The sequence below is a fragment of the Bactrocera oleae genome, chromosome 5, assembly GCF_042242935.1.
Source record: "Bactrocera oleae isolate idBacOlea1 chromosome 5, idBacOlea1, whole genome shotgun sequence".
Classification (NCBI taxonomy): domain Eukaryota; kingdom Metazoa; phylum Arthropoda; class Insecta; order Diptera; family Tephritidae; genus Bactrocera; species Bactrocera oleae.
The window spans coordinates 74,086,059-74,089,184 of NC_091539.1; positions in this window are offsets into that span (position 1 = coordinate 74,086,059).

Genomic DNA, 3,126 nt, shown 5'->3' on the forward strand with positions numbered 1-3,126 from the left:
TTCACCATATTACTATTTAAGGCCAAAATAATGGATTTCTTTTACTAGACTTTATATATACCAAACTTATAACAAGAACATAATCTGTTAAACGTTATACTTATGTCAATTGTTTTAAACTTATTTCCTAATATTTCAGAAATTTGTCAAGACTTTCACGTGACTTTATACCTACGCGCTGCCGGAGCTAATTATTGCCACATATTTATTGAGAATTTGACAGTCATTTATGCCTCCAAGGTCATTCGTGACGAAATTGTTTTGGAGGCAATATGTTTAGCAAAAACCTACTTACATATAAATGTACAATACCTATATACATATGTATACAATTAACAAAAAAGGAGCTGTGAGCAAAGTGAACAGCTACATTTGTTATTACGAAGCATTCGTTGAGCATATTTTTGTTAAGCAAACGCCTGTCGTGCCGACAGCAAATTCTACGATTCATTGCTCACAAGGAATGCCCTCCGCTCTGATATAACATCTAATTATTTCTTATTTTTAATGAGAAGGACGAAAAAGCGCTCAGCTGAAAGTGATACTTAAAAAAGGAAAACATTGCAATCTCTGTACCACAACTCTATTTGTCTCATAGGAATGAATATGTGGAGAACTAAGCCAGCAGTCATGAAATTCATATTCATAAGGATATCGATGCGCATTCTCAAAATAGGGCATCTGTTTAGCCACCAATACAGCAAAAAAAGATTGTTGAACATTCACCGCTGCAAGGATGGCTTCGCAACGGTGAGGTTGGACAGGGTGAAGCCAAATAATTTATTGTGACATTCCCACAACTTTCCGCACTTTATGAATATTCATCACTCATGTCTATGTATTGAAATAAAAGGATCCAAATTTACGCAACCGACCCAGCCATTTTGTGCGCAGCTCCATCACTTTCGGCGGCTGGTGCTAACACAAACGCCAATGCCGAACATAACAGTAAGGCACTCAAGCCATGGCATAGCGCCACATATGTGCCCGATGCTCCTAGCACACTCTTCGATAAGATTGCCGAGGAATATTGAAAAGCCTCTCACAATTTATCAAAGTGGCTCTATATACGAAGACGAACAACTACGAACAACTGGGTTAATTCTACGGTCACAATTACTCGACTGGATTGGACGAGACGACAGGTGACGCCGAGGGGTTCAAATGCGTGGTTTTATGTAGGCTGTGTTCGTATAAACATGTGGTCGAGCGCTTAACTATCTGTCAAGCATAACGCATGGCATACTTTAGGTTTAAACATGAATACAAGAATAGCAACAACATAAGCCTTTGCAACTCTGGCATCATTTGCGTGCCATATATGGAAATTCCCGACAAAAGCCATTAGTTGTGCTCTAAATACAAAAACATATGCTTGGAGAAAGCGCGAATCCAAACTACAGCGAATGACTAGGTGTAGCTTACCGAACGGGTTGATGTTATTGTGTTTCAGCTGAGTTTTAGTGATAAAAAAGCTCTGCATAGTTGACACTATCAAAAACTGACATACAGTTAGCATTGATATTTTTAGTTTTAGCACACTTTCCAAATTTCATCAAAGAAATAGGCGCATTATATATAATATATTACAATAATTGTCGCCTTAAAGAATCAGAAGATTTATCCAAACAGAAAGTTGGAATGCTCACATAAACTCTGCAACTGAGAACACTTTTGTGAAAGTAATTTGTTGCTTTGGCAGTAAAAAGTTATAAGTTCGATTCCACACTTTTACCTCAATTTGGAAAATTGGATCGAAGTAATAGCAAAATAATTATATCCATGTCCCTTTAAATATTTAATTATTTTTTACAGTAAAGCACTGGTTAATAAAAGAAATTTTATAACATAACGGAAGCTTTCTTAGATTATACCTAACATAAAATAAATATGTATATATTGACATATATAGATCCTTAGGAAGGAATAATCGCAAAATGATTTACATCTCGATTCCAAATGATAATAATGTCTTACAGCAATAGAGTGTGGATGTTATACCCTTACCTCCAAGGAATGTAACAATGTCGAAATTTTCGAAATAGCAGCAGGAATAAACAATGACAATGATAATAACAATAACAATAACAACAAAATGCACATATTCACAAAGGTGAATATATATCACAACGGAATGCCGTCATTAATGTCATCAATGGAAGATTTATGATGGAAGGTGAAAGAAAATATTATATGACATCATTATCTAACGGCGCATTATTGTTGTGCACCTTTCTGCGGTGGCTCTTAATTCGCTAAAGTTGTGTGTGCACACTTATGTTACCGCCGTCAGATCCTCAGCGATTATGGGCAAAAAAAAACACACAAGTACATCCGTCTATTCAATAATAAATGTAGCAAGCTGTAGAACTAGTAAAGCACCTATTCATACTTTAAGAGTATATAAAACCACGCCAAAAACGTTAACAGTATACCACTTTGATAGATACACTACAGAGTTAACCCCATGATATAATACACTCATGCTAACGCATTACAGAACTTCTTCTAACCTTCAAAGTTCTTCTATTGTCACGATTGAGCTCTGGTGTCGATGTCATAACCATACATTATGTAGATCTAGTTCATCATATATTTTAGTTAACATTCCCTCTGAGTTCTCTTAAAATATCTTGCTGAATAATTGAAATATCAGTGCTCAAGTCGGACCGGGCCTGAATGGGAACCAAGCCCCTTGTCTAAATAAATTTCGTCGGATCAGAAATTGATATTTTGACAGCGATGAGCTACAAGAGATAAATCAAAAAGCATTAAAGTACAAATGAGAAATTTAACTAAGCCCAGTGCAAATCTTTAATAACTCCAACCATTAGTTCACAATTAATTCGACAGTAGACTATTTACAGCTACAGTTCATCTGTTGCTTTGTGTAAGTTTGCTTTTCTAGTTGGAAGACCAGTTAGTCCTTTTGCTTATATCTTCAGCACATACACATACAGACAGCAGACGTAAAAATTAAAAATTTGATTTTATAGTAGTATATTCACAGATCCATACATACATCCATAGGTGCATTTATATATAAGAGAATCGAACTGATTACTGGCTCTTAAATATTTATTGAATTTTTAAAGCTTTACAAAGAGCATGGTAAATATATTACAA